General features: G+C 42.4%; 1 long non-coding RNA gene across 3 annotated transcripts in view; it reads right to left on the reverse strand.

The window, feature by feature from the left end:
• Positions 1–14,214, reverse strand: part of LOC144688550 (uncharacterized) — a 213,787-nt gene that overhangs the window by 20,659 nt on the left and 178,914 nt on the right. Inside the window, exon 4 of one of the 3 annotated variants that reach the window (XR_013578436.1) lies at positions 13,984–14,054. The exons of the other annotated variants lie outside the window; for them this stretch is intronic. This is a non-coding gene — a long non-coding RNA (uncharacterized LOC144688550). The remainder of the gene's footprint in view (positions 1–13,983; positions 14,055–14,214) is intronic. 3 annotated transcript variants of the gene reach the window in all.

The raw sequence follows: 14,214 nt of genomic DNA on the forward strand, positions 1-14,214 counted from the left end.
CTGAACTGGGGCCTTTTCTTGTCCCCTCTCTGGGACCCTTCTTTTGGCAACTCTCCCTGCCCCCTCTCTCTGTCCCCTGCCTGGGACATTAGTCTTCTATGTCACTCCACTCTCAGTTACCTACCTGGGTTTCATGCCATTTTTCTTCCTGTGCAGGTGCGCTGGGCCCAAAGAATCTAAAAATTGCAGAATTGGCACTTCTGGTCTGCACACATGCAATAGCTCCAAGGTCCGTCGGGAGTTGAAGTTTCCGATCTCCGCTCTCAATGAGGTAAGTTTTTTTAAATTCATTTATGGGATGTAGGCTTCACTGGCTGGACCAGCATTTATTGCCCATCCCTAGTTACCCTTGAGATAGTGGTGGTGCACTGCCTTCTTGAACAGCTGCAGTCCATGTAGTGTGGGTACACCCAGAGTGCTGTTAGGAAGGGAGTTCCAGGATTTTGACCCAGCGACATGAAGGAACGGCGATATATTTCCAAGTCAGGATGGTGAGTGACTTGGAAGGGATATTCTAAGTGGTGGTGTTCCCATTTATCTGCTGCCCTTGCCCTTCTAGATGGTAGTGGTCATGGGTTTGGAAGGAAGCCTTGGTGAATTCCTGCAGTGCATCTTGTAGATGGTACACATTGCTGCGACTGCACATCGGTGGTGGAGGGAGTAAATTTTGTGGATGTGGCGGGCTGCTTTGTCTTGAATGGTGTCAAGCTTCTTGAGTATTTGGGAGCTACACTCATCCAGGCAAATGGGGAGTATTCCATCATACTCCTGACTTGTGTCTTGTAGATGGTGGACAGGCTTTGAGGAGTCAGGAGATGGGTTACTCATCACAGGATTCCTAGCCTCTGACCTGCTCTTGTAGCCACTGTATTTATATGGCTAGTCCAGCTCAGTTTCTGGTCAATGGCAACCCCCAGGATGTTGATAGGGGGGATTCAGTGATGGTAATGCCATTGAACATCAAGGGATGATGGTTGGATTCTCTCTTGTTGGAGATGATCATTGCCTGACACTTGTGTGGCATGAATGTTACTTGCCACTTGTTAGTCCAAGCCTGGATATTGTCCATGGGTTTGGACATGGACTTCTTCAGTATCTGAGGAATCGCGGATGGTGCTGAACATTGTGCAATCATCAGCGAATATCTCCACTTCTGACCTTATGATGGAAGGAAGGTCATTGATAAAGGAGCTGAAGATGGTTAGGCCAAACACACTACCCTGAGGAACCAGACTGATGTCCTAGAAACGAGATAACTGACCTTCAACAACCACAACCATCTTTCTTTGTGGTAGGTATGACTCCAACCAGTGGAGAGATTTCCCTCTGATTCCCATTGACTCCAGTTTTGCTAGGGCTCCTTGATGCCACACTCAGTCCAATGCTGCCTTGATGTCAAGGGAAGTCGCTCTCACCTCTGTTCGAAATCTATCCCATTTAGCACGGTGGTAATGCCACACAACATGATGGACGGTATCCTCTATGTGAAGCCGAGACTTCATCTCCACAACAACTGTGCGGTGGTCATTCCTACTGATACTATCATGGACAGATGCATCTGCGGCAGGTAGGTTGGTTAAGATGGGGTCAAGTGTGTTTTTCCCTCTTGTTGGTTCCTTCAACACCTGGCGCAGACCCAGTCGAGCAGCTATGTCATTTAGGACTCAGCCAGCTCGGTCAGTAGTGGTGGACATTGAAGTTCCCCACCCAGAGTACACTCTGCGCCCTTGCCACCCTCAGTGCTTCCTCCAAGTGGTGTTCAACATGGAGGAGCACTGATTCATCAGCTGAGGGAGGATGGTACATGGTAATCAGCAGGACGTTTCCTTGCCCATGTTTGACCTGATGCCATGAGACTTCATGGGGTCTGGAGTCGATGTTGAATATTCCCAGGGCAAACTCCTCCCGACTGTATACCTCTGTGCCGTCATCTCTGCTGATTCTGTCCTGCTAGTGGGACGGGACATACCCAGTGATGGTGATAGTGGTGTCTGGGACATCATCTGTAAGGTATGATTCCGTGAGGATGACTATGTCAAGCTGTTGCTTGACTAGTCTGTGAGACAGCTCTCCCAATTTTGACACGAGCCCCCAAATGTTAGTAAAGAGGACTTTGCAGGGTTGAAAGGGCTGAGTTTTCCGTTGTCGTTTCTGGTGCCTAGGTTGATGCCTGGTGGTCTGTCTGGTTTCATTCCTTTTTTCTGACTTTGTAATGGTTTGTTACAACTGAGTGGCTTGCTCAGCCATTTCAGAGGGCAGTTAAGAGTTGGGTCTGGAGTCATGTGTAGGCCAGACTAGGTAAAGATAACAGATTTCCTTCCCTGAAGGGCATTAGTGAGCCAGATTGGTTTTTACAACAATTGACAATGATGTCATGGTCATCAATCGATTTTTTATTCCAGATTTTTTTTTATTGAATTCAAATTCCACCATCTGCTGTCGTGGGATTGGAATATTTCCCTGGGTCTCTGGATTACTAGTCCAGCAAAAGATACCATCACACCTCCCCCAAATTATAACTTTCTTAACATAATCAAATAATGAGTCAGGCTGATGAGTTTGATTATTGTTTCTACTCTTTGGGGAAACAACTTCAATGCCTAATTCATTTGCATTTGAACCACTTTTCACCTTACTGCTTTTTTAAAAGAACTATTTGTGAACCCATCTTGCTTTAGAAACCCAATGTTTAAACTTGAATTTTTTCTAAATCCTTTCTGAGGCAAAATTGTCAAAACACTCAAAACCTGACATCTATTTAACTTAACCTTTAATTTCCTTTCTGTCAACCAACTTTTTATCAAATCTGCTATGTTTAATGTCATACTGTAACTTACACCCAAGATTTACAGCATGCCTCAGTGAGACATCTGACCAAATAGCTTTCTAAAAAATCTATATCTACAGTATTCCTGTTGTCTATAGAAATAGTCACTCAAAAAAAATCAATTAATTTTGACAAGCATGACTTGGTTTTAACAAAGCTGTTCCAGCTCTCATTGATTACCCCATCCATCACTAAATGTTCATTATTTTGATGTCAAATTATAGAACTGTATACTCTTCAGCAAAAGTCCACTCACTGGAGTCGGGAGACAAATATGTCATAGATTCACTGGCTCAGCTTCCTCAGTTATTTTTGTAAATTGGCATGATTACTTTCTTCTGCGACTGTTTACAATCACAGTGCTGCTATTTGCTTTCTCTGTATATTTGGTGCAGAAAGCTGCATGTGTCTGTTACGTTTACTTCTGGATAACTATTTTTGGACATCTGATGCCTTATCTTCTGTATAGTGAAAAATTGACAAACTGTAAGGCATCCTAAAAGTGAATGCATTTTATGAAATGTTTCAGTACTATATTCAATGTAGTTTGATGGTATGTTTACCTTTTTGTTCCTGTTAACAGTCTCACTTTTACACATTCAATGATTTGCCTTCTCGGGTTCAGTGGTATCAGTTGCTCCAATTGGATCCCACATCACTTACGCTCAAGAGTTGACTCTTGCTGCATGATTATCTACTAATGCAGCTCCATAACACAAGGGAATGTAACAATGCAGCTTTGATATATGAACTGGAAAGACATAACTACTCAAAGGTGTGTTTTTCTAATGTTCTGATCGATAGAAATGATGAACACTTTGGCAACTGAGTTTGATGGTAAATTAAGGAGCTAGTCTGCTGTGCAGAATACATCTGACTGAACAAAAGTAGCAGTCCTAGACTTTATTTAAACTTTTCCGCAAATTCTCCCCACAACAACACAAATCAACAAAAACACAATAAGTTATCCTGAATAATGAATGGGAATTCACTCTGCTTTATTTCATTTTATATTTGTCTCTAGTTTGCAGTTAAAATAATGGTAAGACTAATGGCACTCAGTGTAATATATGCACAAGCATTACAGTAACTTTAGGCAAAGGCAGAATAGTGGTTAAATGTGGAAATCCAAAAATTGCTGTCCAAAGCGTGCTGTTCCACTGTTAGCTTCACAGAAACAGCAACTCGCTGTCAGCCTCACCATTGAAATGCATTGAACTGAATAAAGTTGCTGTATTTGCATGATAGATATGAACTAAACTCACCACATAAGGTTAAGTCTTGTCCATTTCAGAGTAAGTACCCTTTCAAAGATGTGATAAGCATTAATTACAAGCAAAAAACCTTTCTGGCACTGAAAAGAAATTACAAGTTTGGAATTGCATTCCTTCAAGTTTTAATTGTTGTTGGAAATTTTAGAAATGTAGGGCGTAAAATTTGGATCCATAGGACATGGCGCTATGGAAGCCAATTGCCCTCTTGGGGGTGTGCACTGCACCACCAGCCTATTCCAGCATGGCCCACATGGTGTACCATCTTAAGCAGGGCACTTACATACGGTGTCCCCTACGCACATTGAAAGCAACTGAACTCATCATATCGTGATGTCACACAGCCCAACCAGCTGATGCAATGCTTTGTTTCCACAATTCAGGTCCATTAAATGCATTTGCATGTCACTCACAAAAGATCGAGTGTCCAGCTGCAAGATGGGCCCTGCACGAGAGTTACATAAAGGATCAGGGTCTCAACTTGCAGGTAAGATAATTTGGAAGGACTTCCACTATTGAAAAATCTTTGGAAGTATGCTGGAGTGTTTTTGGATGTGTGGTGGTGAGTTCCTAAATTCAGCAGGGAAAGAATGGTACTGCATCCTCACAGGAAGGGCAAAGGATTAAGTGGCTTGTACATGTAAAGGCTGCAACTGGTATGGTGGGATTCAGTTGTGGTGCCTCTTGGTCTGCAGCGTGACAGGAAGATGGAGAAGAGCCCGCAGAGAGGGGTAATTCCGGGCAGAACTTTCCCCCCGTTGGGAGGGAAGTTCAGGAGCGGACGCGTGGAGGCGCACCTCTGATCAGTGACCCCGATTGGGGGCGCACCACCATTTTACGTGGGTGGGCCAATTAAGGCCCACCCAGCATGACGTCCGCAAGGAATCGCTATGCGCTCCCTGTGCGGGCGGGGGTGGGGAGATTCCCTGAACCGAGAGTGCGCTCTTTTGCGCATGCGTGCGAAAGAGCGCACTCATCTCCGTGAGGCTAAGTGCTGCCTCAGAGATATCGGCTCCACATTGAAAAATGTTAAAAAATAGAAAAAAGAAATTTCCATGACATGTCCCCTCATGTGATACTGTCACATGAGTTGGGACATGTCCATCACTTTTAGTTACACTTTCATTAAAAATTTAAAAACCTACATGAAACCTCCTGCCGCCCGTGGATGAGGTTTCATGCTTTTTCTTAAGCCTACCAGGGCTCCCGGTCTGCCCGCCAACCTGAAGGTTGGACAGGCAGGTCCATTAATAATGTTAAGTACTTTGTCAATGGCCTCAATTGGCCATTGACAGGTCGGCGGGCGCACAGCTGATTCGGCTGAGCCCCTGCCAACCTGAAAATTGAAATGAGGCAGGATGACATCGGGAGTGCCGCCCGACGTCATCCCGCGTCATTTTATGCATCAGCGAGCAGGCCCCGCTCCCCGCTTGCCGACCGGGAAATCCTGGCCTCTGTGTAATGCCCACTGCAAAGTCGCAGCCAGACTCCTTCATGCTCCTTGAAGGAGACATGAGGCTATCTGGTAAGCCTGCCAATGCACCAAGCACATTAATGTGTATGCCCACCAGCCTACTCCTGTGCCACCCCATTATGGTCCTCATCTGAGTCCTCTGCCACAGAACTCATCTGCGATCCCACCCTCTGGTGAGGTGGCACATGAACCATCATTTCCTCTTTGCGCAACTGCAGCCCAGTTGTGCCCAGTCACTCACTACATGCAGATCCCAACTCTATTTTAGTCTCTAAGGTATATGCAGTGCCGGTATATGAACTGATGGCTGTGAATGTCAGATCAAATGACAGTGCCCCTTCATCAGTGCTGAGATATTGCTCTCTCTCCTCCTGTAGTTGACTGAAGCAGAAAATCAGAAGAGGCAAGTTGGGATGAGGGAATTGGAGTTGGAAGGAAAATAAGAGCCCATGGTCACACTCAGCTTATTCTTCATGTCAGGTAGCAGGATGAGGGTGAGCTGGACATTGAGAGGCTGTATGAGGCAGGAACATACCATTATCCACGATGTTCTCAGTGACATCTGATGTCACAGGTCTGGTTGCAACTGGCTCCATGATGCAACAAGCCATCTCCTCCATAGAGAACAGGAGTTGCAGGAATCCTTTTCCCTTGCTCATTCTGCTCTGTTCTCTTCCATTGTGTGTCACCTTCTCCTTCAAGAGAAAGGAAATAATGTAAGTGATTGTGCTGAACTATGTTTAGGTGGGATGCCTGCCATAGTTGATAGGTGGAGGTATGTGGATGCAATGAGAGATGGGTGTGATGCTGGAAGCATTGGTAGGTGTGTGAGGATGAGGGGGAGTATCTGGATGTTATTTGTGAATCCTGAGTGCCAGGGAGGGCACTTACACTATAACTGCTTCTCAGTCCTTGCACTGTTAATTTCACAACCCTTCATCTGGCTTAGGAGATGCAAAGTTACTTGCCCTGTTCACTCAGGTCCTGGATGACCTGTTTCTCCTGATACGACATTATTGAGCTTACACTTGCAGCAACTTGCCATGACAAAATGTTAAAAATGCTAATTATGCAAGGACAAGCCTAACTAACAACAGCAAAATATGGCCCATTAGCTTTGCATTAGCTTTGCTTAGCTCTGCATATCTTATTTCTCAGCTCAGGCCAAGACCAGTACTTATGTAGTCCATATTAGATCTGAGCATGTTAATTACGACCTCAGGAAACAGTATCTTACCAAACTCCCCGAGTAACCTCTGATCTGCTCAAATGAATCAAGTCATCTCAACCAGAAATAGGTGTGAACAACTATTGAAATGTTCAAGCTAACAGTCACTGGGAAGAATTTTAACTTTTGGCGACAATGTTAAATGAACAAATCAAATCAGCCCATTATGGTCGTCTTCTGATTGTTGTTCAGGCATCCTGTCTGAACTTTAATCTTCAACTCCCAGCCCACTGTCCCATGAATTTAGTGCTGGAGCATTAAATTAAGCTCAACAATAGCAATTTTAAATATTTATTACAACACATGGCAACATAGTCAGGGATCCTGAAATATGATAATCAGATTTGGTAGCTAAATTTGTCAATGACAAGGCAGCAAGTTGTAAGAGGAGTTAAAGAGTCTGCAAAGGGATATAGATAGGTTAAGTGAGTGGACAAAAATTTGGCATGGAGTATAATGTGGGAAAATGTGAACTTGTCCACTTTGGCAGGAAGAAGAGAAAAGCAGTATCCTATTTAAGAGGAGAAAGATTGCAGAACTCAGTGGTACGGAGGGATCTGGGAGTCCTGGTACATGAATCACAAAAAGTCCATTTGCAGGTAGAGCAAGTGATTAGGAAGGCAAGTGAAATGTGTCGTTTATTGCAAAGGGAATAGAATATAAAAGTAGTGCAGTTTTCCTGCAGCAGTACAGGGCCTTGGTGAGACCACGTCTGGAGCACTATGTACAGTTTCAGCCTCCTTATTTAAAAAAGAATATAATTGCGTTGGAAGTAGTTCAGAGAAGGTTCACTTGACTCATTCCTGGGATGAAGGGCTTACCTTATGAAGAAAGGCTGAACAGGTTGGGCATATACACATGGGAGTTTAGAAGAATGAGATGATCTTCTTGAAACATATAAGACCCTGAGGGTGGATACCAGGAGGATTTTTCCACTTGTGGGAGAGACTAGAACCAGGGGATATAGTTTAAGATTAAGAGGGCTCCCTTTTAAGATGGAGATGAGGAGATTTTATTTTTCTCAGAGGATCGTTAGTATGTGGAATTCTCTTACCCGGAGAGCAGTGGAGGCTGGGTCATTGAATTTATTCAAGGCTGAGTTAGATAGATTTTTGGTAGACAAGGGAGTCAAGGGTTGTAGGGGACAGACAGGAAAGTGGAATTAAGACCACAACCAGATTAGCCATGGCCTTATTGAATGGTGGAGCAGGCTCAAAGGACCAAATTGGCTACACCTGCTCCTAAATCCTATGTTCCTATGTATTTAACAAATTTGCACAATTCAAAGCCATGTAGTTCTATCACTAAATCATAGAAATGATAATACAGGAGGATGGTATGCAGCTTAATTTGCCTGTGCCAAAGCAAACTTTTTGACTAAGACTATCTATTTTAATCCCATTTCCTTCTATCTTTTTATATTCTTCCCTTTTAAAAGGTATCCAATCCCTTTTAAATCATGTTCTAGCTTTTGTCACTCTTGCCAGTTCTGGTCGCCAAACAATAGGAAGGATGTGATTGCACTGGAGAGGGTGCAGAGAAGATTCACAAGGATGTTGCCTGATCTGGAGTGTTTCAGCTATGAAGAGAGACTGAATAGGCTAGGGTTGTTTTCCTTAGAGCAGTGAAGGCTGAGAGGGGACTTGATAGAGGTATATAAAATTATGAGAGGCATGGATAGGGTAGATAGGAAGAAACTTTTCCCCTTAGCGGAGGGGTCAATAACCAGAGGGCATAGATTTAAGGTAAGGGGCAGGAGGTTTAGAGGGGATTTGAGGAAAAAGTTTTTCATCTGGAGGGTGGCTGAAATCTGGAACACACTGCCTGAGGGGGTGGTAGAGGCAGGAATCCTCACAACATTTAAGAAGTATTTAGGTGAGCACCTGAAACACCATAGCATACAGGGCTATGGGCCAAGTGCTGGAAAATGGGATTAGAATATATAGGTGCTTGATGGCCAGCACAGACACAATGGGTTGAAGGGCCTGTGCTGCATAACTCTATGACTCCATGACTCTACCAATTAGGGTAATGCTTTCCATGTTCTAGAATCTTTTGAAAGAAAGAACTTCTTCTACCTTCAAAACTAGTGATAAATCTGACTGTCTGCTCTCTTGGCATTAATTTGCAACTAATGCAACAAATTCAGATTAGATTTCCCCTAAAACTTTTCTCTTTCAGTAATATTTCTTTATAACTATAACTTTTCTTTTTTTTATCATTCTCGTGTTTTTTATGCCGTAATTAGGATCTAATATCCTTGCTATAAGGGGTCTCCCGTAACTGCAGGCAATACTCCAACTGTGCCCTAAACAATGTCTCGTGTAAATACAACATCACTTTCTTGCTTTTGAATTCATTTTGTTAGTGGTTAAATAATAATTGCTGTTTATCAAGAAAAGAGGAAAAGATGCCCCTGAATGACAAATTGGCCCTTCAATTTCAAAAAGAGTATGAATAAATTACTCAGTTCACAATATTCAGGCAAATACTTATCCCCCAGCATGAGAATGTTCTGTGTTAGATTACTGTGACTTCGCATTTCCTAAACTGCTCATCCTTATGGCCTCTGAGTAGGAAAGTCAAATGAGTACTGATTGAATATGAGTACAATGGTTACAGGTTTATTTTGCTGAAATTTCAACTATCCACTAGAGTTTGATTGAAACGACCAAACATCATTGAGCTAGGCTCTTGAATAGTTACAATGAGAAAGGACTTTCATTCCGATTTACTGTAATTCTCAACTGGATTCAGAAAATTAATTTTGATTTTGTTTCAGTTTATCAAACAGTTTTATATGTAACAACTCAAGTGAAATTGGACAAAATCCCAGTGCCTGACGTTTTATAAATCCTGAACTCATAAACCACAGAAATTGACAAAGCATCCTACTAAACATAAGTTCAAAAGTTGGCTGAAATAAAAATAGAAAATGGTGTAAATTCTCACCAGGTCTGGCAGCATCTATGGAGCAAGAAATAGAGTTAACGGACTAGATTTTCTCACAAGCTTTGGGGCCCAAATGTCAGGACCAAATGAGGTTTCCAAGCCTGCACTTATCAGAGGTGTGCACGGTGACGCAATCTTCCCAGAGGCAGACTCCTCATTGGCTACACTCACCAGCCTTGTAAGGACGGAGGGTGAACACCTAATGCTGCCGGCCCAATCAGTAGGTCAGCACCTCTGGAGCTTTGGCAGTGCCACTGGGAGAGGTGGGCACTTCTGAGGCAGAATGGGGACCTCAAGGCACACCTCCCCCACAATCCTCCACTCACCCCCACATATTATTCTCGCTACAACTACTATGAAAAGAAAATATTTAACTTTCTTCCTGTGGAGTTCAAGACTACAAGTGTGGGACTGATGTTCTTATGCTGCTGACCTCTGTCTTCACACTAAGTTTCCAACTCTTGTTGACAAGGACCCATAAGCAAAGAGGTCATCGGTGTAAGTATATAAACCTCACATTACTGATCATTTATCTTTGCTGCAAACAGCTAAAAGCAGATGATTAGAGGAACACCTATTCATGGTGAAATTTAAACCACACACTATAAGTTTAACCCTTGAGTACTGAATATTCTTTCCAGATGCAATAGATATTTTGTACCCTAGAAGTACACTCGTATGTGTAATGAACACTTTCTTAAGCAGTGAAACTGATCAGGTCTTATGGATATAAAAGCTGTGTACTGACTGACCACACTTATACCAATAAGGGAGCAGAATTTTCTCACCAGTCTAGAAACAGTTTTCAGTCTTGGGACAGACAGCTGAAACTTCAAAGTTGCAAACTTCCAATTCACTCTCAGCAGAAGGAGCAGGGATACCAAAGACAGTGGAGGCAGAAGCAACAGTAGGAAAGATGACACCAAAAAGTGACAGAGAAAGCAGCAGCAAGCAGGCAGTGGTGGACCTGCTCAGCGTGGGGTGATGGGGAGGCGGTGGGTGGGGGTAGGGGGGGGGGGTGGGGGGGGGCGGATTTGCGGCATGGGGGGTGGGGAATGCCAGGCTACACAAGACCAGGCTATAATAGACCAAATTCAACTGGACTAGGCCATACAGCTCTTTATGCTGGAAAGAACTAGCGTGGTGTCCAAGCTATTTTCGTGGCTGGGCTAAATTTGTGAACTGGCAATGCTCAATATGCTGCTCTCTATAAGAAGGTTGAAAAATGAAGCCTCTGGAGACACTATTCTTCACCAAATTTTAGGTATATTTTGTCCTGGATCAATGGATTCTGTTAGGAAAGTAAGAATTGCTGCAAACGTGCCTCTTTGTATTTGTATATCAGCCATGGCTTTTGGACAGGATCCAAAATTTGCAATTTTAGTCCCACTACCACCTTATTTTTAGATGCAAATAGAGTGTCAGGAATGTATAATGCTCTACTACAAAGCCTTTCGAGGTTATTTTAACCCAAGACTCCAGGTGGAAACTGAGTGGGCAGAAAGTTAAAATCTGCCAGGATACTTACCTGATCTATTCCTTCTGTCCTCTATTTTTCCTGAATGGGAAAGCCATTATGGTATTCCCAGTAGGGAAGCTAATGGTAACAGGACCCAGGGTCAAACAATCAAACAGACTTTTTTTTAAACTTTCCTTGTGGGGCAGGCTCCAGAATTTCAAAACCTTTCCTTTCCTGGTCTCCCCTCTTTTCCGAACTTGAAACCCTCCTAATACTCTTTGCCCTTGTCTTGTTGCTGGGTGCTGTTCATTCAGTGCCAGCTGCCATGGTCCTGTCGCTCTAGAATTCCACTCCTGTCGCTGGCCAGGTGCCACTTCCCACCCATTAGAATAAATGGTATTAGCTCTACAACTTGATCTGTAGCTCAAATTCAATGCACACTAATCCCTTCTGATGCACTGGTGAACAAATAAAAGTGTTATAGCTGCTCACATTTACTGCTACTCATTGTTGCTTTCCCAATTTGACCTTAAGTGAGCAATTTGTTCTGGTTCAGAATGCAGTCATGTCTATGAACATAGTCCTTGTCTTCCTGAATCCCTTCCATCTGAGGTCAGACGTCTGCCCTGCACTCTCTCACCCCGTTAGCTTCAAACTCAAGGCTCGCTGCTTCTTTTCCATTGGCTTAGAAAAATATACATATTTTGGGTGAACTTCAAAGGTACATTCTACAAAGATATCGGACCACTGTTTATTTATGAATGACATAATACTCTGAATGTCCATTAAATCCCAACAAAAACTCCTTGCAGTATGTCATATGGTATATGACCTTACTCAGCAAAGAGTTTGAAGGTGGAATTTTGCGGTCACCATGTGAACCATGAAGGTCACACAGGCTGACCTCACCTTTGTTAACTATTTACATTATGTTTTAAAGGTTCTCGTTAGACAATGTTTGTTTAATGAACTGTAGGTCCATCCATAGTATAGTACTTATATTTTAAAACTGGTGAGAATTTATTGCTTTTGATCTGAAATACATTTACTGTAGTCCCCTTACATTTGTATCTCAAATTAATAACAATTCATCAAGATAGAAAAGAGAGGGTGAGAGAAAGAGAGAGATGGAGTAAGTGAGAGAACTCCCTTCTACCTGAGTAAATTGCACATAAATAAAGAGTGCAAAACTAATAAATAATTCACAAAAAATATATGCACTGAGAGGGCTAAAAACATATACAATTCTCTAACCAAATCATAAAATATTTCCTAGCTCAGTATAAAACTGTTCAAGACACTAATTATTTCATACATAAAAGACTATTTTTATGGAATGTGTTTGAAAATTATTATATAAATTGCCCTCAAACTCATCACTGTGTTATTTGCATGAAACCTCAGCAGGCAAAATATTACATTCTCACTTCTCTCTCATCGAACAAGAAAATGTTTGATAAAATATTTTAATGAAGCTACAGCCCCTTTAAACCAAAAAAAAACAAGGACTGGGATCTTTTGAGGAAGAAATAGGTAACACTTTCCCATATTTATGAACAACATAGTAATACTTTGGGAAATGCTACTCTTAAGAGGTCGGGTCAGGAATTTTATATTAAAAAGAAGACACATTGCAATCCAATGCTACCTTTTTATTTTACAAATAGATATGATATGAATCTCACTTCAACAAAAAAAAAGTTCACTGTTATACTTCTGCAATGCACAGTGCAGTTGTCCATCTGATTTCTCAGTATCTACAGTTTTTATTTTGACTGAAACATTTCCGATTCTTTTCTTTGCCAATACACAGAGTATACTTTGGCACATGTTGTAGTCTGGGTACAGTATATTACACCTGGCACAAGGACAAAGCAATTGTTCAATGCACTGTGCAAGGGCCTTTGGAAATGCAATTAAATGAATGCAAATTGTGGCAGAAAATCACACTTTCATGGCCAAATCTTGCTTACAAGTGTCCCTCTACAGTATTACTGATGTGACTGTTTTACTATATACTGGGAATCACTTCTGTCTTTATGTCTCTAAACTATTACAAAATAAAACAGCTCCATAATGGAAGAATGTCTATTCCTTCACATAGAAAGTGATACACTTGGGCTTTCTTGGGCTACAGAGTTGATAGGATTTCTATCGATTGCACAGAGAAAGTACAGATTTCCTCTAAAGGCTTCATACGTTAACTATAACTTAACTGGTGAAATTTGATTAAATTGTAACTCAGGAAAAGTTATATTATTCTAAACTCTGAATTTCCCCAGGGTCTCTCAATCTCCTGTTGTAATATCCATTGTTAGCCATTTGCATCCTTTCTCCAAGAGCTCCACCAATCTCCTGCTAAATAATTCTCATGGAACAGCTAATCTCAAGATCTAAGAAGCATGGCTGGGAACATGGAGGTCCTATCGAACCTAATGCAGGACCTCACTTTCATTTTATAGATCCATTTCCCACCTGGCAACTTGTCCAGCAGTCAGGAGGGAAAGACAGTGGCAAGAAGCCGCAGCTGTGGACCTTTGAGAATAGCCCATGACAGTTTGGAGGGGGGATGGTTGACCATTGTGGCATTAGTGAGGTTGGACTTTGTGGCCAATGGAAGGTTGCAAAAGGACACAGAGCGGAAAGAAAGAGTTCACAATCAGGAGGGATTGCAAGAGGGGCCACGATTGACAATGGCTAGTCTAAAGGCTTGCTTAAAGAACATTGCCGCTCCTCCTGCAGCCAGCAAGGAGTGGTAGAGAAAGCACTCACCTTAAAGAGCAAGAAGCTTCTGCATCCTTTTTCTGTTGGACTTCCCAGCTCCTGAGAAACACATGCAGCAGCTGTTAATTTGAAAACAGGATTTCAATTACACAACAGAGGCTTCATTTAAACATCAAACTTGGACACCACCTAACCTACTGCCCTAAAAGCTGTAATGAGCCTGTATGCAGTGGCTTCAGGCCACATTTAGCATATTTGATGGTTTAACCCCCTCTCCTT

This window comes from Cetorhinus maximus, chromosome 13 (genome assembly GCF_964194155.1).
Source record: "Cetorhinus maximus chromosome 13, sCetMax3.hap1.1, whole genome shotgun sequence".
Lineage (NCBI taxonomy): Eukaryota > Metazoa > Chordata > Chondrichthyes > Lamniformes > Cetorhinidae > Cetorhinus > Cetorhinus maximus.